Raw genomic sequence first — 22967 nt, forward strand, 5'->3', positions numbered from 1 at the left:
GTTTTACCTTCATGCTGGCAGGAATTATTTTTGCCAAACAGGAATTAATAAATGATCTGTTCATAAACAATTTATCATTGATCCCAACACACAGATCTGCACATGCTGAATTTCTTGTGCAAAAGAAAATGAAACACATTTGCTAACAGAGAGGTGGGGAGGTGTTTGCCTTTAGGCCAAGGGATTCTGGCATTGGAATGTTTCCTCTGCCTTGTTCATTACACTTTCAAAGTATTTTTTAAAGCATGAGGTTGCGCTCAGGAAAGAGGGGCTGTAAAACCACAGCCTTCTCTTTCAGAGAGTGGCCCTGATCCTGTTCTTATTTACACTGGTATCAATCAGAAACCATTCCACTGATATGGCTAGCATTCTGCAGGTGTAAAACCGGCACACGTGAAATCAGAATCAAGCCCGTGATCTTGACCAATGACTTTGTTATTAAATTTTCTCCTTTGACAAGATTTTTTTCTTAGCTCAGGGATCTGCAGACTCAGCCTGGGCTGTGAAAATGAAGCCAGGTGTGTGTCCTGGGTGCCTTTTCTAGCATCATTGGCTGCAATATTCAGTTTTGAATAATTGTGAAGACAATGGACCAGATTTTCAAAAACTTTCAGTGCCCAGTCATGTGCCTAATTTGAATTTGTAATCACCATGCCTGTGCATGAAAGTTAGGTAGTTGCATGAGCAAATCGGCACTGCTGGTCAACTGTATGTGCAATGATTGGATTTGTGTCATAATCATGGTAATTGCACGTGCAAATTAGATGCACAATTTCCCGCATTTTGCACACTCAGGGGCTGATTTCTCTTCTCACACTGGTTTCCCAGTGTTGTCAGTGGAATTATTTCTGATCTGTAGAGGCAAAAGTGAAAGGAGAATCAGATCCTATTTTTTTTTAAAATGCAACTCTATATTATTACACAAAAAAGAAGGTAAATATGTCACCCTTTTATTTTTTTTACTGTCTCAATTTTTTTCTTTTGGTATTTTTTTTTATTGCTGAACACACAGTAAAGAGCATATAAGAAAAATATTCTGGAATCAGAGTTTGGGTGATAATTTCTTGACAATGTATGAGGCCAAATGAAGCACACAGCCTGCTATCCTGCAGGTGCCTTGACTTTACATTGTGGCAGTAAAAACTTGTTTCTGTCAGTGAACTAAGCATGTATGACCCAGACGATATAGGGAGCAGATAAGGGCAGTAGCATAGAGGCCATTTAGCACTATTAAAAATGGTTAAGTAGACTTATGATCAGAGAGGCAGGGCTGAAATTTGAGAAAACGAGGGGTGGGAGATTGTTGGCCCATGAGTCAGTCTGATATTTAAATACCCACAGCACAACCTACCTGTCATAATGTTTTGCAGGTCAGGAAATTTTACTTCCGCGAAGCCTATTCCAGGATGAGAAACAATGGCTGGTTGAAAGGCAAGGCTTCGGAGACTATTGCAGTGAGATGGAGAAATGTCTTTAGCATAACCTCATGGGACTTTACTAGTCACCACACTTGAAACAATAGACATTTTCTTATCAAAATCTACTAAAGTATTCCACAGTAATGATCCAAACCCTCAGTAACATTGGTGTGCACTAGGGTGGTTTGGACCATTGCTGTAGAATACTTTAGTATTCATTCTTTTTTTAAGGGTGAAACAATTCTCTACAGTTTGGGGCTGATTTTACTCTCACTCGGGTATGAATCTGGAGGGGCCAATGGAATTATACCTGCATGAGATCTGGGCCTACAAATACATCTGACAGATCATTGTGGTTGTCCTTAGTGATAACCCTTGTTTATTATTCCTATTATCTGATGCCTAGTTTAGGTCTCCCACCATAATACACCCGCACCTCAAACACACACACAGCCTGATTCTGCAGCCAGGTAGATCAATTTAACCTAGTACAACTCCTTTGAAGTCTGTGGCATTGCATTGACATGCAGGAGGCGCAACGTAATGGAGAATGGACATTCTCTGCTCTCCAAGGTAGTGGGATGTAATGTTCAGGAGGATTACTATAGAGTTTAACCCCTCAGAAGAAACAGTGGTGGTACATTTCAACTCCCAGGAAACTTTATCCAAAAAAAGGCAGTGATCCAGGCAGTGATTCAGAAGGCACCAGGAGAAAAGGGAGAAGAGTATCAGTTCTGAATGGCCAATGGCTGATTGTATCTTATAATAAGGAAAAATGTGTAGGCAGTGACCTTGCCAATTCTGGAAAGGCTCAAGTCCACACAGATAGGGAGAGAGACGAGCTTTAAAACCTATGCTCTATCTGGTCACTGACCCTGCTTCCGGGGATCACTGCCATGCGCCCATCCCTTTCAGCAATTCGGTGATGTGCTCAGCCTAGCACAAGCTCAGAGGCAATGCCAAGGACTACAGGCTGTAGCCCCCAGGCCACATGTCTTAACTGCTAATCAGCCTAGCATGCGACCTAGTGTCTTGGGTGGTGGTTTCCATTGTCTCCAGCTAGCATACTCCATAAAGGAGCTTAATTGCTTTTTCCACTTGTTCTGAATGAGAGGTGGCTAGCATGCCCATCAGCTTTAATGAGGTCTGTGATTGCTTGTAGATCAAAGACATGCTTGATCGTAGCCACTAACACCTTGCAGCATAGCCTTACAATGACTCAGTGGGATATAATAGAAGATATACACAGTAGTTCTTTGCTCTGCCCCCAGGGAACTGTCCAATAGAGAGGTACCTGGTAACCTTGCCATGTGGCCCTTCTCAGGCCTAGTATTTGGGGTGTTCTTTCTAGCCCGCCCTTGTCCTGATGTGCAATTAATTATTATCCTGTCCCCTCGTCTTGCTGGGGGCTCCTCTCCATTGTTCTCCTGTTGTCCCACCATAGCGGGTGCCACAAATCACTAGCTTTCATGCAGCCCCCCTTGGCCTTCCCTCCACAGCCATCTCCCAGGCTACTGCCTCGAGCCTGCTGCTCACACACACTGGTTTGCTCCCCAAGCCTCAGGGCTACTTGACCCCATGATGTGATTCTGCTTTCCTGGTTGTTCTGGGTAGCACAGGGCCTCTGTTTGCTGAACTGGTGGGTCCTTGTCCCTCCTCAGATGACACATGATCCAATTGATTCCCTACAATTCATTCAAGCCGGTAGTGGGGCTACACAATCATCACCCAGGGAGGTTCACTGGGTGACTGTGTATGCGCTGTGTGTGTTTTATTCCCAGGGACTTGGACACATTTACAGTAGGTCTGAATTTGGCCCATTACACTGGAATTCAACTACAGTGAAATTCTGCTTCAAGTGAAAGGATGTGAAAGTCCTGAGTTGTTCTGGGGGAGGAAGGGGAGGCTCCAGGCACGCAGCCACTCCACTGCAGAGGATGGCCCAAGCAACAGAAGGCTGTCATTCAAACAGTTTGATTTTTAGTGTGGCTACAATAAGCAATGTGGCTTTGTCCTTTCCTCCTCCCCCACCCCACCTGGGCTACCTTGTCCATTATCTCTCTTTTTTTTTTTTTTTTGCATGATTTCAAAACAATAGTTACTTTATTTCGAAGCGGGGAGGGTGGTTGGCTTACAGGGAATTAAAATCAACAAAGGGAATAGGTTTGCATCAAGGAGAAACACACACAACTGTAAAAAGAAGAACAGGAGTACTTGTGGCACCTTAGAGACTAACAAATTTATTAGAGCATAAGCTTTCGTGGACTGGGCTTTAGTCCACGAAAGCTTATGCTCTAATAAATTTGTTAGTCTCTAAGGTGCCACAAGTACTCCTGTTCTTCTTTTTGCGGATACAGACTAACACGGCTGTTACTCTGAAACACACAACTGTCACACCGAAGCCTGGCCAGTCATGAAACTGGTTTTCAAAGCCTCTCTGATGTGCAGCGCGCCTTGCTGTGATCTTCTAACCGCCCTGGTGTCTGGCGCGAAACAATTGTCTGCCGTTGCTTTCACGGAGGGAGGGGCAACTGACGACATATACCCAAAACCACCTGCAACAATGTTTTTGCCCTATCAGGCATTGGGAGCTTAACCCAGAATTCCAATGGGCAGCGGAGACTGTGGGAACTGAGGGATAGCTACCCACAGTGCACCGCTCCGTAAGTCGATGCTAGCCACAGTAGTGAGATGCAGTCCGCCGACTTAATGCACTTAGTGTGGACATACGCAAACGTCTGTATAAAATAGACTTCTATAAAATCGACCTAATTTCATAGTGTAGACATACCCTGAGAAATAACTTGGAACCCCAATAATCCAAAATAAGAGTGCCAATTCTTCATCATATTCAGCCAAGCTTCATTCTCTCAAGAGCACAGAATGCTTCACTGCGATGCCACCAAGCACTCTATGTCCGGATGTGACTGCACTGATGATGCAAAAGTCACCGTGGCGTTGAGTTGACTGTGTTTAATTTCATCTGCTGTTTTATTACAGTATAATGACAAACTGATTTACTGTATGTGGTGAGGCAAAGTGCTTGCCATGGAGAAAATATTATTTTAATCAAGGAATGATCACCATAAAGAATGTCAGTCAAATATATCCAGATGAAAATACCCTAAACAGTAGCATTATGAAGATGTAAAGTCTCGGATCCATTATAAACAACTTTCTAAGGTAGCTGAGGGTTAGAAGGTTTTGACACTTGAAAGAATGAGACATGGCATAATTCCATGTGTGTCCAAGAACTGTGGACTTCTTAATGAAATCTCCAGTCTTTATAGGAACATTTGATATGTTTACTACAGTTGTCATAAGTAGCATAAGTCTTAAAATATGTATTAACTAACAAATAGACATTCCTTTGTCTAGGGTGGAGTGGGCTTGTGCATTGCTTGCCAAACACATTTTAAGAACATAATTCTAGCACATATCCACAACTCTTTGTACACACCCCATACATATGTCACACGCCTATTAATGGTCAGTGAGTTATTAGTTTTCCAGTGACATATTACATGCCACCTTTTGGGTAGATATCGTGACGACAGTGTGTGAGGTGTAATGAGTATGTCAGCCCTGGCAAGAGCTGCTGACACAGAGTAGTGGCCCACCAATAGGCCTCTGTGTCACAGGCAGCTACAGCAGCTGCGAACATGGAAATGTAAGAGTAGGAGAGTGTTTGTGCATTGTTAAGCTGCCTTGTCCTCTCTGGGAAAAGCCAGTCACACTGCTCCTTTTTGCTCTACATTTTGTGTCCCTCTTCAACATTGGCTGGTCTCCTCTCCCCAGACTCATCCTGCCCTGCTGCCTGGAAAACACCATTCACTGCTACCACTGGGTTCCATCACCCAGTGGTCTTTTGCCCCTGCTCCCCTGGACCTTCTGTCCAGTTGCTCCATTCCTTGCTCCTCACTGGTGTCTGTTCCCACTGGTGGCTCCACTTCTTTAGGCAGACTCCTGTTTCCTCTTTCTTTTTATTTTTAATGTAGCCCCTAGAATAAATAGCGAGGCTGTCTCCTGGTGCCTATGTATTTTACAACCGTCATTGCCACCTGTAGAAGCAGCTGGAGACAAGGAGGGCATTCAGCACCATGTGTTCAGCCAGCTGTCCACAGATCACAGGTTGCATGAAGCACACCTTGGAAAGCCCTGACCTTTCAGTCTAAAATGCTACCCCTGCTTCCCTTCCCTTTCCCTCTCCCCCACTGCATCCTTACTCTCTTTGTTCGCCCAACGCCTCCCAAATGATTGATCTGTGATTCCCAGAACGATCCACCAGCTCTGTGGCTTTAACAAATACAATCTGAACGAGGCTGCCACAGACAGGGTACAGATGGTGTGCAAGAGAGCACCAGGCAGGGAGGGAATAGCAAACCTCACTATTTCTGGATGCCCAAATGCCAGAGACAACCTCAGAATTCCTGAACAGGAGGATGGGAAGGGGGACGAGTAAGTGGCGAAAGTTCTTTGAAGGGTAACCCTATGGATACATATTCATAGCGAAGTTATAAGCTTTCCACTGCATCTTTATCACTAGTGGTTGTGCTGTATCTGCCGTCCACCCATCTGTTAGACCCCTTCCCCCCCGCATCCCATTCTATCACAACATCGTAGTCGATCATCCGTCTCTTGTCCTTGAAGACTTGCCAGCACATTATTGGCCTAGTTTTCTCAAATATTTCACAATAGTCTTCACCTTGGTGCACTCTCATCTGTTTGTTTCCCCATCTCTCTGTACGATATCAAGCTGTATATTGCTGCAGCTTTGCCCTCTGGCCTTTATCTTTCACTCTCTCTTTTAAAGGAGTGCTTTTCTTTAAACTTCCACGCCTGGTAGCACCCAAGTTTTAAGCAAAGCCGGATCTAGGTGAGCTAGTTTTTGGTTTGTTTTTTATGCAATAGAAGTAGGAGAAGTCATGATCTGGTAGTATTTTATGCCCACTTTGCAGAGGTTTAAATAATGACACAAGGCACCAGGCAGTGAAGAATCCAGACCCGGTATTATTAAAGATGGTCACATTTCCCGCCGCAGACAATTTTGTGGGGAAAACCCTCCTTTTGAAATGTTTGATGAGATATTTGGGAATGAGATTGGAGGATACTGGAAGAGGGAACCACACAGTGGGGGAGCTGCTTCTAATCCACCAGCCCATCCCCAAGTTATTTGCTCTCCTTCCACATCTCCTCCAGAATTTGCTCCCCTCCCGCCTAAGGGGATGGCTGATACACCAGGGCCTATTAATGTATCTCAGTATTGCTGTGCTGGAATAAAGAGGAAGCATCAAAGACAGCCAGAAACCTGAGAGGGAATTAGAGTTGGACAAATGAAAATGAAAGAGGAAACAGTTGATCTTTCTTCCAGAGCTCAAACCTCCTTTTCCGAGTGTCCATATTGTCCTTCCCGTTCTGAAATCTCTGCTTCAGAGCTCAGATCTGCACTGCAGAGGTATCCCCCCGCTTTATTCATTCTTGGAGCTTGGGCTGTGTCTGTATCAACAAGGAACACTATAAAAAGAAAAGCCAAGCGCGGGGGAGGGCAGGGAGGAATTGTAGGAAAGGACATAGGGCCTTCAAAGTGCTGCTTTACCAGCTGCCAACACTAGGGTGCATATCCAGGGGAGAAAGGTTTCTTGACAGCTTTTCAACTCATCTCTGAAGTGGCTATTGAAAGGTGTTTGAGAAAGGCAGATGAGGCGAGAACACCTTCGTCTTACAAATGGATTTTCTACTAGTTATAGAGTAAGAGAACCCCTGTGAAACCTTCAGTATAAATAATTTGTATTTGCCCTGTGCTGCAAGGCTCACCTAGACAGACAGATGCCTATTCTTGCAGAGTCATGCTACTGACGCATTCACAGGCAAGCAATGATTAAAATCTTTCATCCCGAATTCGGGCTTTTATTCTACCAAAGTTCTTCTTACAGACACACACACACACACACACACACACACACAAAGGGCAAAGGAACACAGTAAAACCTTTGGCAGTGTTTCTCTGTCGTGGCTCAAGATCGCGAAGGTTGAATGCCAATTTTTTCACTGCAGTGTAAATTAAAATGCCTGACCTAAGATGACAGATACACAGACCTGAGCTCCGAATGGTTTTGTGCCCATTCCAAGCAGCATTTTAATAATAGACAGAGAATGATTGCTTGAGACCATATTCTGTTTCACACAGCAAACTAAAAAAAGCATCAGTGACCTGGTGCTACTGAGTGCTTCCGAGCTCCCCAAACCTTGACTGGCTTCAGAGGGAGGGGCTGTGGTTTGCAGCTCTCAGGAATGGATTCTGTATATGCAAGTACTTTGCAGATATATGTCTCTTAAAGTGTGATTACACTCTGATAAGTGACGGGGCATAAATGCCTTTGTTCATGGCCTCTGCAGCCTGTTAAAACTTAAATCAACCCTTGAGAATCACACCCCTGAGAGACACTGTTAAGCTGACCTAAGCCCCAGCATAGACACCACTAGGTCAACAGAATTCTTCTGGCGACCGGGCGACAGCTTCTCGAGGGGGTGAATTAAGCACAGTGATGGAATAACCCTTCCGTCACTGTAGTAAGTGACTAAGCTTGGCACTGCAGCACCATCGCTGTGCATTATAGCGTCCGTAGTGTAGACGAGCACTTTGAATCTCTAAATCACTTTCCAGCTGGAGAAACTGAAGGTTTTTTCTAACTGGCCGCTCTGCAAACTTACCCTGGGCTCTGAAAGTTGAGTGGGGCTGTCTCTCAAGTTTGTAAAGTATCACAGGTGAGAGAGACTCCATCATCAGAACTTAGTTAAGACTTTAGCTGGGATAGAATCTAGCCTCCTACTCCAGTCACTGCACTGGCTCTGCTGTGCTAACGGGAGTAAAATGTAATGTAAAAAAATGTATTTTGTCAATAAAGGCCGTGGCTCAGACTCAGAATATAGAGATCTGTTGAGGATGAAGGGCTGTTTTTGCAGTCACTTTCTGACTATAACCCCATTTTAATGTAATTTCAGTTTCACTTAAAGGGTGAGAAAAGTCTTGTGATTCATAGATTCATAGATTCTAGGACTGGAAGGGACCTCGAGAGGTCATCGAGTCCAGTCCCTTGCCCTCATGGCAAGACCAAATACTGTCTAGACCATCCCTGATAGACATTTATCTAACCTACTCTTAAATATCTCCAGAGATGGAGATTCCACAACCTCCCTAGGCAATTTATTCCAGTGTTTAACCACCCTGACACATACAAGCAACTCAAATTGGTTTCTGTTGTTTATGATTATGATTAATTTGTATTACCACAGCGCCTAGAAGCCCCAGACACGGACAGGACCACAGAACAAAAAGATGGCCCCTGCCCCAAATACCTGACCATCGAAACATAAAATAAGAGATGACCAATGGACGCAGACAGACAAATGAGAGAGCACAAGGAAATAATAGAACATTGATCTGCCTGATAGCCAGTAGTCTCAGCATACTAGCAGCCTAACCACTGTCCATTTTTTTGTAGGCATCATGGCAAAGGGGTGTTTTAAGGAGGATAATGAGGTAGATTTGCGGGTGTTTATGGTGCAGCGTGAAGGCCAGAAGGTGCTTGTTTGAAAATGTAGACAGTGGGCTATGGAAGCAGGCATCATGGGCTGATTGGAGGCGGGTGTCAATATTTAAATAGTGAATGAATCACAGGGATAGTTGTGAAGGGCCTGGAAAGTGAGGACAAGTAGCTTACGTTGGATTTGATGGAGAAAGGAAAGCTAGTGGAGGGATTCAGAGAGAGGGGGTGACATGTTCCAAGAGGCAGGCTGGGAAAATGATCTTTGCAGCAGCATTCTGAATAAGTTGCCGAATTTGTATTAAAACTTAACAATACGGTACACAGCAAAGGCTCTATATGCTGCAAAGGTAAGTGCAAGCCCTATGAGCAAACAAGAGCACCAGCGTTTTTATACGTGAGTCGTGTATCATGTATTGTGCTCCAGTTGGGTCTTTTCTTTGTACTGACTATTAGCTGGGGCCTGATGCTAATCCTACTGGTGTCAATGGGGGTCTTTCACTGACTTAGTAGTCTCAGGATCAAGCCCTTGGTAAGTTTAGAGTGCTATGGGTGACAGTCACCCCCCTGTGCAGAGAGCCAGCACAAGGTCTAAGCACCAATTAAGTCCCATTTAAACCCCAGGCACCACTTAAGTCCCATTTGTGCCTTGTGCAGGCTTGATGCGCAAGGGTGAATTTCATCCCATGGGGTTGATCCTAGAACAAAGACGTCAATGGGATCTTTTCCACTGACTTCAACAGGACCCAGGGAAGTCTCTAAAATACATGAACCTTGCATATTTTCCGATTGTATTGTCTCTCTATCTCAATATAATTTTATTGGCTTAACTCTGAGGTGGATTCCAGTCCCTGTCCCACACACCCTTTACTAACAGGAGGTCAGCAAGTGAGACTCTGGTATATCTTCTTGTCTGTTCCAGCAGCAGCTGCAACTGAGGCAGCAGGCTCACATTCCCAATGAACTGTAAAACCAATTTAAAAACTACATTTCAAGAATTAATGCAATGCACACTGCAATCCCCCTCTGCTGGGCTGCTGAGGAGACAGATTCCGGCTCTGAGTTTGTTACCTGGCCAGGTTATCCTCCACTTGGGAAGAAGTAAAAACATCCTGTGATCGTAGCCTCACCATAACATGATAAGCTAAGAACATGAACTGCCAAGGAGCAGGTTCTACCATGTTACTTACAGACACACGTCAGTCCTGCACCACACAATTTCAATTCATTGCAGGGATAGGGTCCTATTTAATGTTTGTTTCCTCTTCTTACTCAGGTTAAAACTTCCAGGGAATAATAATACCTACGTCTTATACAGCAATTTTCATCTATAGATCTGAAAGTGCTTTACAAGAGAGGCCACTATCACTATTTAACAGATGGGGAAACTGAGGCACGGAGTGACGAAATGATTTGCTCACTGGCAGACTGGGAACTGAACCCACCTCTCATGATTTCCAGGCCAATGCACTATCCACTGGCCCACACTGCCTCTTGCTTGAAACAGGAGAGCCTCTAAGTACATTTGCTCCTGCAGAAGAGAAATTTTATTTCTGCCACAGCAGCCAGTGCACACTGCCCAGGCACCAGATTTGTAAAGGCATTTAGGCACCTAAAGATGCAGATAGCCACCTAGTGGGATTTACAAAAGTACCTGAACATGTTCGGCTCCTAACCCCCATTGATTTCAGCTGGGAATTAGGCACCTTACAATCTTGCTTCCCCCATCAATACATGTCCTCAGCCAGGTTTCATACCAGATGCCCCTCCAGAGATGAGATCCACTTAATTTTGTATGATACAGAAAGGCAGTAAACACCACCCGTGTCATGGGCCCAACTGATCCTCACCTCTGTGGCTCTCCCGCTGAAGTTGTTGCTGTGTGTCCTTGGTTTCTTGGTGCTTCCCCACGCGCTAATCTCAGAATTCAGTGCATAGACATATGCACAGACGCAGGAGCTCTTGATGGCTACGTTGGGAGGCGGTGCAATGACTTAATGCATTAGCCTTTTTACCCAAGCGACCTGAGTGGAAATTTAAGTTGGGTAACAAATGTGGCCACTGGCTATTAGCAAGCACCCAGACAACTCCCCTCCCAGCTACCATAGTCTCCCACATCCCCTCAATGACCAATGCATTGACTCTCCACCCCAGGTCCTACAAATACTCTCACAGGCCCTGTCCCAAACCTCCTATGTACTCTGAACCCATCCTCTGCAAACCAGCCCTTTTGGGTCCATCACTATTATGACAAAACAACCTTTGTTGTCCTTGCTCTGTCCACTTGTTTGCTTCTCAGTTGTCTAGTCATCTATTCATTGTCTCCATTTGCATCGCTTTCTCCTCTAAAGAGCTTTCTCTCTCCCCGGGCATGTTGTTTGTACCACCACAGTGGAAAGATAATAATCCCGTAATGTATTATTAAAGCCAATATTCCTGGGTGACTCCCTTAACACAGTGAATTTATCCCACTGATTGTTGGCAAGAAATGGAAGCCACGCCTCCTACTGCAAGGTTTATTTTTCAGGTTTGTTGGATGCGAGCAGGGAACATGGATGGCTTCAGGAACTGTAAAATAATCCATAAGGCAGGCTGCTTCTCCTCATCGTCTTTCAGAGGCGTTCATTCAACTCAGGCTTTATGCATGATACAATGATGAATGAAATAACCGGGAGCTCTACAAAGTGATATTATTTATGGAGCATTATCAAATAGCATCCAATTTCTTAGCAGGCAATTTTGGTACCAGGTGGAATTTTGAGATTAAAATGAGATCCCATCAGATCATTAAAATTCATCCCAAATATGAACAAAATAACCCTAACCCTGATACAGAAATGATGTTGGCATCTCCGCTAAATGATTCTTGGGAGTGCTAGTGACTAGTGCAAATCTACGTCCCATTCTAAAGCCAGAGGATGCCTGGGAACCCAGAGGATGTAGCTTGTGAGAAAGAAAGCTGTGTATCATATACATCTATAGTCTTCTTTTCTGGACAAGGAAGGAAGAGGTCATTTTTTCTTGACAGTGAGATCTCCTGTGCTGTGGAATACTCTCCATAGGAAGTGGTGGACCCTCCATCGGGGGACTCTGAAAACTAGAATGGGCCAAAAACTAGTAAATGTCCAATAACGAGCAATCCTGCTTTGACCAGGGCATGGACTAGACTCTTTGATTCTCCAAAACAAGTGCATTAAATAAAGCTGGGTTGCTAGGCAGCCAGTTACAAGTTTTCCCATCTTAATTTGACTTTGGGAAGCTCCCAACTTCAATGCATCACCTACTCTCACAAATTAGCCTTATGCTCCAAGGTTTGGTTTTGTAATATTTGAGTGGCTTGGCTGAATAATATGGGTGCTGTTTTCCACAGCTGTCAAAAAAGGATTTATCAATATGCAAGTTCACCCTGACCTCATATTCCCCCTCCCCTGTATGACAAGGGGGCCAAAGGAATCATCCCTGATAGCTGTTCAAGGAAGTGCTGAAAGGACTGGAGCTAATGCCCAGAGGGCCTAAAATAAAACCTAGCTACAGTAGGCAGGAACTAACTCTTGCATGTGTTTGTGCCCCGTGTACTAATGCCCGGGCCCCCATACGCACCCACTTGCTACTACCAGAACACAAGAAGAGGAAGGCTATGGAAAAGGCCCAAGAGCTGGTGTTCACAAAACCTGGGTTCTGTTCCTAGCTCTACCATTGTTTGGCCTTTGGACAAGTCACTTAGGGTCAAATTTTCAAAAGCTCTTAAGTGACTTAGGAGCCTAAGTCCCACTGACTTTCAGTGAGACTTAGGGTATGTCTACACTATAGCCGCTATTGTGACACAACTAGGGCACTGCAGCCTAGTAGTGTAGACATTTCCTACATCAATGGAAGGGGCTTTTTCATTGATGTAGTTAATCTACCTCTCCAAGAGGTAGTAGCTAGGTCTATGGAAGATTCTTCCCTTGACCTAGCTGCATCTACAACAGGGATTAGGGTGACCTAACTACATCGCACAGGGAGCAAAATTTTTCACAGCCTTGAGTGACATCGCTAACTCGACTTCATTTTTAAGTGTAGACCAAGCCGCACGCTCCTAAGTATCTGAGGACTTGTCTACATGAACATTTAGCTCATGGCTGGCTGGGGTGTGACTCTACCCCGGACTAGCCTGCAGATTAAACTGTCCCGGTGGATCCTGCTGACGCACATTAACAATTTGTGCTTTAATTAATAATGCACTTTAATGAAAAGATAAATGTTCATGTAGAAAAGCACTAAGATATCTTTAAAATGGAACATGAGTCAGTTACACACTTTTGGAAATTTTTTCTTTAGTCTCTCCATGCCTCGGGTCCCTGAGAGGTGTGCAGAGTGATGGCATACATATATGTACCAAGATCATTAGAAATTTGGAAAGAATTGTTCAGAGAAGAGAGAGGGTTGGTAGAGTCAAGGACAATCACAGTACCATGAACCAAGAAAGCTCTATGCAGCCAGCAGCAATGAAAATAGCATTTACCTTCAGGATAGGACAGTTACACAAGAGTTGTACTTTCTGTGCTCAAGACAATGTGTAGGACCACAGTTTGCTCACTCAGGGCTTGTCTACGTGGTGCCACAGTGCGGTCTACAGAGATGTGAATTATGCTCAAACATGCTTTAACTGCCCCGTGAGGACCCTGCTGACTCAAACTAAAAGGTACCTCGTGTGCATTAACATAGTCCTGTTTGGAACTGTTTATCCTGCTCAGATAAAGGTGCCCTCCCTAAACATGTATTTTCTCCTCTTTTTTTCTTTTTTTTTTCTTTCTGTAATTGGAAATTGGCCTCTTAGGGTCAAGTTGGAGACTACTTAAGTGAAGTTTAGTGTGACGGAGTATTCCCCCCAAATTCACCCCACAGGGGTTAATGGAGGCCAGATGGGCCAATTAACCTATTAGGCTACAAGATGGGAGAATTAAGGCTGAGAGAGGAAAGCCCTAATTAGGGGAGCTCACCTGTGTAGGAACAGGCAGGGCTTCTATAAAGCCAGGGAACTGCTAACAGAAAGGGGCTGCTGAGAAGTAGTTTGCAGTCACTCCCTGGAGAAAGAAGTTGAAAAGCTGGTGACCACAGAGAGGGGAGGTGAGCTGGAAGGTAAGGAAAGGAAAGGGCTCAGGAAAAGACAGTAAGGTCTAGGAGGGAACAGACCTTGGCTGCTGACTAGAGGGTCCCGAATCTGGAACTTGGAGTAGAGGATGGACCTGGGTTCCCTGCTCACCACTGGGGAAATGGCATCTGAGAGGCAGGGAATGGGAAGACTGCTAGTGTGGAGAGACTACCCTGGAAGGGGGGAAAATATGTATTGTGAACTGGCTGAGGAGCCAAGTCACAAAGGGGAACACCTGGAGTTGCAGAAACTGAGAGAGAGATTGGCAGCAGGGTGTGCAGTGAGCAGCAGAAGGGAGCCCTGCACCTGGAAGGAGCTAATCCCCAGAGCAGCCAGGAGGAGGTGCCCTTAATGGTGAGTGGACCCCATGATGTGGAATCAATGAACTTACTTTGTAAATTGACATGAATGGAGTTACTCCACATTTATCCAGGTGTAAATCATGTGATTTGACCCATTGATTCCTAGGAATGGAACACCCAGGAGAAGGTAGATTTAAGTACCCTGGTTTGCCTCCATGTTTTGATACATGGTTCTAATGCTTCTGCTCATCAAGGCACTGAATTCAGCAAGCTGCTTAAGCATCGGCCTATCTTTAAGCATGTGACTTGAATGGCACATGCTTAGGTACCGTGCTGAATCATGGCCCATATCTGGCTGAATTTTTATTAAGAAATCCCTCATTTATTAAGTTGGGGATTTTAAAAAGCCTGGGTTTCAAAATTCCTTGTTTGCTGCTAAAATTTACAGGATGGCTAAGATAGCAAATTTGTATGGTTATGTATAAGGAATATGTATACAGATAATGGAGCATTAAGATGCTGACAAGTGTGTACAGAGGAGAATGATTTGGTCACTTCTATGAAACAGCAGCTGGGATACACCCTGCATTTGTGACTATTTCCCGGGCAGTTGTTGTTCTTTCAGGCATTTTTGATAATGTTTTTTTCTTTTAGCCCCCTGCTGTGTATTTTCAAATACAAACTTTTGGTATGATGCTATTTCCCCCTTGTTTAGCTTTTGAAAGGCCTCTGAGCTTGGAACACACTCCCAAAAAAATAAATAAATAAGCTTTCTCTTAGAGTGAAATCCACCCACATGTCAAAGGCTGCCCCAGGGCCTCTTTTCCACTTCTGTCCCACTTTAAGTCTCAATGGGATTTAAGTGAGATTTGAAGAAGCTTTGTGCTGACCCTCTGCACAGGGACTATTTGACCCCTATGTAAATGGGCTTTTCTTCCCAGATATTTTAATACAGCAATGTTAGGAACCTCTTCAGTGATTTAACTGAAGAGCTCGCATTCCTTGTCTTACCCCCTTTGCCACTGACTTCAGTGGAAGCTAGGGGTGTGCAATATGGGCCCATCATGTTAAGAAAACTAGCTGCCATTAGATCCAACAGGTAGCTCTTGCTAGATTATAGCAACTAGCAGAGTTGCCCTCCTCCTGTCACCTTTAAACACCTGCAAAAACAAACAAAGGCTCCATGAGTGCAATTAGCATCCGTGGAATGCTGAGTAAGTTAGATTAATCATTCATAAACTAAACAAATATGTTCTAGTTCCATTAGCTGACAGACAGCGTCTCCTGTTAATTTACTTCTGCTTAAGGTACATCTATTAACCCCTTTTAATCAGCCATTATTCTAGTTAACCAAGCCCACCAAAGAGTTTATCAGAGGCAGGTTCTGTTCTGACATGAGATCAAATTAAGGGTGCAGAAAACTTGTGCAGATTAAAGAGCACTGTGTCTGTAATTAAGTTATAACCTAATTAAAAAAATGAGATGCGCTCCAGAGAAGCACCCAGCAATGTGGTTGCTCTCAAGTGCAGCCTCTTTCTCTCTGCTGAGTTTTCACTGTTGAATTCTGTCAGGCTTAACTCAATCAGACAGGTGTCATAATCGTCTGCTATAATGTGCTCACCTTCTGACATGGGGATCTTTTTTTCTGTGTCTTCTTTTGTACCTATGACAGAGTCCAAAATCTAATTTTTTAAAAAAATGTCAGTCACATAAAGTTAATATACTTACCAGTTTTCAGCTCTCCACTTAAAGTCAATTATCTGCAGTAGATATGTAGGCTACTACAGTTCCATAGCTTGGGTATGGTACCAGGTTGCCTTGTCTCCTTATTTAGGAAGCATGCTGTCTAGTGAAAATCTAATATTTTAGACTTCTGGTGGAGTGTATTAAATCTAGGGATTCCTGAGGTCATCTTCAACAGGAAACATTTGTCCACGCACAGAGAAATGGAGTCCCTTGGCTTTCGCTTAGAACACATACTGCCTGGTTTTGTCTTGCCAAGAGGCAGAGATGGCTTGCTGGTACTGGGACAACTGGAGCTCTTCCAGCCTGTCTGACATTCTAGCAGCATTGTCTTGTAGAGGTCTCTGAAATACCCTGACTCTGAACAGAAGGCTGGTAAATGAGGCCCAAAGTTCTTCTAAAGGGCTCTCAATAGTCAGACAAATAATGCCTGGTTCCAGGCAATGGGTAATGGTGCCCAAGTCTGTCATTGCTTTACCGTGACTGGCTGGGGTTGTCTCATGAACATTCAGGATTGTTACAACAGGATGAAGAAAAACACTCAGAGCTGGATCCCCAAAGGGGTTTAGGCAGCCTAACTGCCACTTTAGGCATCTAAATCCAAAATGTAGGTCCTCAAATGCCTGCCTAATCCTGTAGGTGGCTAAACTTCTACCAATAAGGCCTCCAGGGTGCCTAAATTTCTGCCCCTGGGCATGTGCAGAGCCATGTACTTCCTGATACTCAAGTGCCTGAGCCCCAGTTGGATCCATAAATTGGGTAAGGCATAGCCCCTCCAGCTCACCTGCAAGGCCCAGTGAGGGAGGTGTGTTCAGAGGCCATCTACCGGACTGGGCCTCACATAAAATGCCTCTGCCACCAGGGGAGTTGGTCTCGCTCTTATACTCTTTAGCCTAGTGATTAGAGCGCTCCCCCAGGCAGTGGGACACCCAAGTTAAAACCCCCCTCTGCCTGATGTGGATCAGGGACTTGAACTTGGGTGTCCCCTGTTCCAGGTGAGTGCTCTAACCCCTGGGCAAAAAGTCATTCTCCTCATGAATATTGAAATAGTCACACAAGGTCCAACAACTTCAACAGGCACAACTGAGGGAATACCCCATAGCTCAATGGCTGGGGTATTCTCATGAGATGTGGGTTCATATCCCTGCTCTACATTGCGGGGAGGGGGCTTGAACCCAGGTCTCCCACATCCTAGGTGAGTACTCTAACTGCTATAGCTTATTGGGGGGGGGGGGGTGTAGCAGCATCTTGTTTGTTGTGAGAAGAGTCTTAGGCACCTAACTCCAGGAGGGGGTTCATGGCTGTGAATCCCAAGTGGAGACAGGTGCTTCCCTTTGGCTCAGACTTAAGTGCCTATGTCCCTTTGAGGGGTGGGGCTCAGGACCCACCTCTCTCGTCAGCTTTCCTAGTGGCTAGTTTAGGCATTTCCCTGTTCGGTGCTCTGGCTTTTGTGGATCCCATTCTTAGGCACTTCCCTCTCCCTATGTATTCTGTTGGGAGCCTGGTTGCCTCACGCAGGGTTGCAGATTCCCTTTGGCAGCTGGGTGCCTAAACATGTGGCATTGCAACGCTGAGTCCAAGTTCCTTTTGTGGATCTAGTCCTCAGTAGTGTAATCAATGCAGCTAAGTAACTCTGCTGCCATCATTTTCTTTGCACCATGCCTTTAAATCTTCCCAAATTCTGCTCCCCACGGAGACAGCCCCCAGCCATTTTGTTCCCCCAGTTGCTGCAGCCTCTTTTGTAGAGATGCACATGCTGTGATCTCCCGTAGAGACTTCACTTTGGTTCCTCCTTGTTAGGTTTTTCCCCCTTAATCTAAAACAGTAAATTGATGTCTGCTCTGAAAGTCATAGCAATGCTCCAGTGAGGCACTGGCAAGCCTAGTTTACCCAGTACATGAGACAGCCATATAGACTCCTAGCAGCAGTATGTCGCTTTGACTAAGGCCTTGTCTAGATGAGGGGAGGAGTGGGGGGGGAAATCAATATAATCTAAGGTGTGAATGTAAACAAATATTGTTCTACTGGCTTCACCATCAGTGGGATATTCTGATCTAAAAGTGATTCTTTTCAGTCTAGCTTATGTCACTTGGGAAGGGATTTAAACCTTTCTTATTGTGGAATGAGTGTCAACATTGCAGGTTTATACCTGGATAGCTGGCAACATTTTTCCATATAGACAAGGGTTAAGGTTTGGTTGAAGAGACAGGAAAAACTCTTGTAGCTAAAACACTTCTCCAACAATACTCTTTTTACATGCACGTGCACTGGGCCGGCACCAGCGAAAGAAGCAAGTGCTTGGGGCAGCCAATACAAAGGGGTGGCACGTCCAGGTCTTCGGTGGGAATTCGACGGCGGGTCCCTCAGTCCCTCTCTTCCTCTTTGAGCTGCCGCCAAAGTGCCACTGAAGAGGAAGAGAGGGAGTGAAAGACCTGCTGCCACCGAAGAATGGAGCGGCGCGATTGAACTACCGCTGAAGTGCCGCCAATGGGCTTTTTTTCCGCCACTTGGGACAACAGAAAACCTGGAGCCAGCCCTGCATGTGCATCTGAGCCAGCACAGGGAGTGTTGGAACCTACTGCTGGGATAGAGAGAGACTCATAGACTTTAAGGCCAGAAGGGACCATGATGATCATCTAGTCTGACCTCCTGCAGATCACAGACCACAGAACCTCCCCACCTACTCCTCCTGCAATAGGCCCCTAACATCTGGCTGAGTTACTGACGTCCTCGGGTCTTGATTTAAAGACTTCAAGTTACAGAGAATCCACCATTTAGTGTAGTTCAAATTAGCAAATGACCCATGCTAGCCCCAATGATTGATTGGTAGCCTGCATTGGAGAGCAACAAGGTTTTATTTAGCGTTAGTTCAAATAAGCTGTGGTAAAATAACCGGTGTCCCACATGCCCAGGCAGTGATGAGGCAGCTTTCAAAACTGACTTATTTCTTTTTCATCCCCTGTTGTGTTTGAGGATCTGCACTGGCTGTAAGGAATCACTGCAGCATGTGGTGACTGATGTATATAATGGAAAGTGCCTGGTTTCCAGTGCACGTACAGTACAGAGAGTCCTGTGCTATCTTGGACTTCCTTGCAGTGTGATAGTCAAAGCACAATGAAACCAGAGAGAAATGACCATATCCTGGGAAACAAGAAAATTGTGTGTGAGAAAAGACTATATAACACCAAGTGTCTACTGCGGGGTAGGCAACCTATGGCACGTGTGCCGAAGGCGGCATGCAAGCTGATTTTCAGTGGCACTCACACTGCCCGAGTGCTGGCCACCGGTCCGGAGGGCTCTGAATTTTAACTTAATTTTAAATGAAGCTTCTTAAACATTTTAAAAACCTTATTTACTTTATATACAACAATAGTTTAGTTATATATTAAAGACTTACAGAAAGAGACCTTCTAAAAACGTTAAAATGTATCACTGGCACGCGAAATCTTAAATTAGCATGAATAAATGAAGACTCGGCACCCCACTTCTGAAAGGTTGCCAACCCCTGGTCTACTGCATTCTTGTTGCCAAATGTCTCGGGCAATCAAAATATGATACATTGTTGCAGCTGATGTTCTGCCCTGCACCTGTGTTTAATAGCTCTGGAGGCAGAGCTAAACAGAAGAGCAATTTGAGAGCTGCTATTAAGAGTTGCTAATTTCACAGCTAGTTAGGTGCTCCCTGGCTTCTGGGGATCTTTTTTCTTTTTTTAAATTGAGCCTGGTTAAGAAAATCTAAGGGCAGGTCTCATTTCAGGAATGTGCTGGTACAGTAACGTTGGGTAGTGGTGACTTGCTTTTTTTAATGACCGTTCCATGCTGGGAAAAGCCCTAGTGTGCATGCAGCTTATACCAGCATAATAGTGCTTTTGCCATTATAGTTTAGTTTGCTCAGGGAGCTGGTATAAGCACATTTTTGCTGATCTAAGCTGCACGTACACTACTGTAGCTATAACAGCAAATCTCTTTGAGGCCTAAGTGGACGTCTTGGGATATTGAAATATCCCACAGAAAACACCCCCTATCGGGTAACTATGTCACATACACCCACGCAATCTTCACTGACTGGAAATTTGACATTCTACATACTCCACCTTAGCCCAAACTTTGCATGATTTATGCAGTGTTAACTCTAGGGATTCAAAGCCCAAATACTGCTGAATGTGCCTCTTTTTCACCCCTTTTTGGGCAATTTTTCCCTACAAGTCTATTCTGACCTAATGGGTAATTTGCTGAGGCTGGCCTGTGACAGCTGCAGACTTTTGTACTGATCTCTAGTCAATGCAGGACCGATCAATCAGTGCTTTCATTGCACTTTAGACAACTAAATGTACAAATGCCGGGGTAGTTTTAATACTACTACAAACAGACCTCTCTGATTAAACATTATTTTAAGGCAATTCCACCCTGAATTCCTCAGTAAAATAGGGAGGGGATGAAGTGCTCAGAGGAGCATGTTGGGCTTAAAGTTTACCAAATAAGCAAGATTGCTAAAAACAGACTTTTTTTTTTCAAATGGGTGCATTCATTTGTAATACAGGTTATGGGTATTAGTCTGTATTTGGTGTGTTTTCTCAATAATGGCACTGTTGGGTTGACTGCCCCAAACAGTCAGCAGGACAAAACTGATGCTCTAATTGTACCAGGACAAAAATGCCGACCTTTTAAAATACAGCATACTCTGCCTGGTTACAGTTAGATGGGGCTTGTGAGGTGGAGAAGGAAATAAAACCTACTCCTGGTCCATTTCTCTGATTGGATATCTGAAGTGAGATCCGAGAAATGAACCAGGAGTATGATCTCCCTTACCCCAGCAAAAAGCTAGCAGAGGAAGGTTGATTCTCGGCATTAAGGCCTCAGGATGGGACTCGGGAGATGTGAATTCGATTGCTTGCTCTCCCAAACTTTCTATGTCACCTTGGGCAAGTCACTTATTTCCTCAGGTCTCTCTCTGTGACATGTAAATCGTGATACATCCTTTCCCCCAGCCCTTGGTCTGTTTTGTCCATTTAGATGTGTGAGGCTGTTACAAGAGGACAGTCTCTTACTATGTATATGTACAGCACCTAGCAGTGTGAGTCCCTAATCTCAGCAGGCATCTCTAGGTGCTACCATAAAGCTAATAATAGTAATGAGCTATAAATCCACTGCTTCCAATGAAGTTACTACTGACTGCTGTCCAAAAAGTTAAAGCAGAACATGAGTCACTATATGCAGTAGTTTTCTGTCAGCAGAGGGGAAGATTGTTTACATCAGCTTTTACCAACAAAACTCCCATCCTGTTAAATTCTGTTAGGTTCTCTTCCAGTGTTAGAATTGGGTCAGTGCATTTCCTTTTGATCTTTGCATCTCTAGTAATGCAGCCCTTACTCCTAACTGCAGCTCTACTCCTGGGCTATCTAGATTGTGCTTAGCTTCAGACCAGCTGCTCACTAAAGCCACTGCACCTCCTCATCCCTGCCTCTTTGCTGCTGAGAAATTCCTTAGCTGCCTTGATAACCTGGATTCCAAAGGTCAGGAAGATAAATATGCCAGCAAATGCGGAGCCACTAAGCTTGTTTCCATCTCAGTATTGATGGGAACTGCTCCTTCTCTCCCAAGGTCTAGAAATAAAACTTAGTCATGGAGGGAAGTGGTGAGATTACCGGGGATGCTTCAAGGATTGCAAACAAAACCTCATTACACATAGCCATATGTGGATCTGCTCTGGATAATAATTACAGGTTGCCTAACTAAAATTCTCACTGTCGTTTAAATAGGAAATGAATACTACATCCAATGCCGAGATAATACAGCAACAGGCACCCCAAGAATGCCTTTAATATAATGGATCACTACCCCAAACTAGGTGTAAAAACCCCTTCCATCGCTGTAGTGTGGAACGCAGCAGATGTAGACATGTAGACATTCTCTAATTCCAGCACCAAGCCCTGAACTTCTTAAGACCTCCAATCTTGATTTAAAGAGTTCAGGTGAGGGCAAATCATCACATCCCTAGTAAGTGGTCCCCGTGGTTAATCACCCTCGTTGTTAAATATGTGCCTGCTGCAGGTTGGGCAGTGCTTCACACCCACTTTGTAAGAAGCACTTCAGGGAAGGGACTGTCTGTTTCTATGTTTGCACAGTGCCTGGCATAGCAGGGCCCCATTCCGGGTTGGGCTTTGGGCACTGCCACAATAAACATGACTAAAACAGTAAGTATAAATGACTGCAGTAGGTGCATTGGGGAATCAGGTCTATTGTGCCTTCTTGCTGATTACAAGCCCACTGGGGGGGGGGGGGGAGGAGTGGGGGAAAGGTGGGAGTTTGCCTCTGCAGCAGCCCTAAACCCAGGCAGTGGGTCAGAGCTAAGTTGTGGCAATATATATTGTATGGCTCTCAAAATATTTCAGGATTCTTTCGGATGTAAATTGCTCTAGGAGAAGAAGAGATTCATTATTATGAAATAACAGAGCTGGCTGACATGCTTTGTTCAAAATGTTTTTTATGAAAAATGGCTTTTGTCAAAATGCAAATTTCTGAAATGTCCATTTGTCATAATTATGAGGATTTTCCTCAAACTGAAAATATTTTGGTTTTCACAATAGAAAAGTTTTGGCCAGAACTTTGTTTTTGTTTTCCCAGCGAAAACCTGAAGGCTTTCAATGAAACCTCTTGTTTTTGGCTTTGAAAGTGAAACATTTCCCAAACAGCTCTCTGAATTAGCTACAGTAATAGGAAAGAGAAAATCCCTGCACAACCCCCCCACACCCTCTGCAATACAAGAACACGTCCTGTCTGGCCTGAAATATCTTGGGCCTAGTTGTTACAACTGGGGATACAATTAA

The sequence above is a fragment of the Malaclemys terrapin genome, chromosome 12 (assembly GCF_027887155.1).
Source record: "Malaclemys terrapin pileata isolate rMalTer1 chromosome 12, rMalTer1.hap1, whole genome shotgun sequence".
Taxonomy (NCBI): domain Eukaryota; kingdom Metazoa; phylum Chordata; order Testudines; family Emydidae; genus Malaclemys; species Malaclemys terrapin.